The sequence below is a fragment of the Channa argus genome, chromosome 19 (genome assembly GCF_033026475.1).
Source record: "Channa argus isolate prfri chromosome 19, Channa argus male v1.0, whole genome shotgun sequence".
Taxonomy (NCBI): Eukaryota; Metazoa; Chordata; class Actinopteri; order Anabantiformes; family Channidae; genus Channa; species Channa argus.
In genome coordinates this window covers 13,806,175-13,807,300 of record NC_090215.1, presented here as the reverse complement: position 1 = coordinate 13,807,300, position 1,126 = coordinate 13,806,175, and positions in this window count along the sequence as shown.

Genomic DNA, 1,126 nt, shown 5'->3' with positions numbered 1-1,126 from the left:
CAATGCCTCACCCGGATAGTCGTCACAAAACTCAACGTGTCATCATTGAGTGCTTTAGAAGTCATCACCAGCACTGCTCAGCATAATCTTGGATTGGCAATGCTCTGTTTGAAGTTGTCTGTGGGAGAGAGGAAGCTGAGGGACAATTATCTTGTATGTCCTCAAGAGGTCTAGCACAGTGGAGGAAAGGCAGAGTAAAAGAAATCCAAAAAGGAGGGTACACACAGAAGTACATCTAAGGGCTTTGTAGATCCCAGGTATTACCAACTGTCTGAATTAACAGGATACACATACTTCACTAAACAGACAACATGTCACGTCTTAACAGTGTTTGGCTTCACCTATGAGCCAAAATTCTTACATGAAGCCCCATGAGCCCCTTGCTGTTTCGCAAGCTTAGATGAGGCCTAAGCCTCAACACAAGATGAATGCCGAGTGCTAAATTAATTTGAGGCATTTTCTTTTGTGTGCTGACAAAAGCGACCAGGTTGGTGCTGGTTTCCATAGCTGATGACAGATCATTGGGCTGCAGTGTTTGCCCAGGTGTCAGGCCTCCCGCTGCAGACAGCAGAGGGTTTGTCCAGGTCTCCGAACTTCACATTGCTGACGCTTCTGTGCCTTAATTGTGGAGATTGCTTCATTCAATATCACCATGAAAGAGCCTCTAAAAAATAATTGTGACAAAATAACAGTGTTCCTTGAAATGTTGTAACATGCCCTGTATTCAAGACATCTCAGGCTCCAAGAAATAGGAAAGAGACTCTTTCAAAACACTTTTCAAAGTAGTGTTTTTAAAAGTGCTCTAATGAAAACTTCCGACCTTTAAACTCTCACGAACTGATATTTGTTTAACATTCAGTTTTGTATTGTGTATGCAATGCCGTGCTCACACACTTTCCAAACAACATTAATCAAGAACCCATTACAATTTCCCTTCATTGTATAAAGCTGCAATAAGGTGTTTTAATTGCACTATAGTCTATAAAAAGTCATGCCCTTAGCTATTTGGCAGATCGCTGCTGTGTTTGGTGTGGTCAGGAATTTCTTCATGTATGAGTGTATGAGTATTTATATGGTTTGATCAGCGTGTCATTGAAGTTCCCAGTGTTTGGGTAAGATTAAGCTT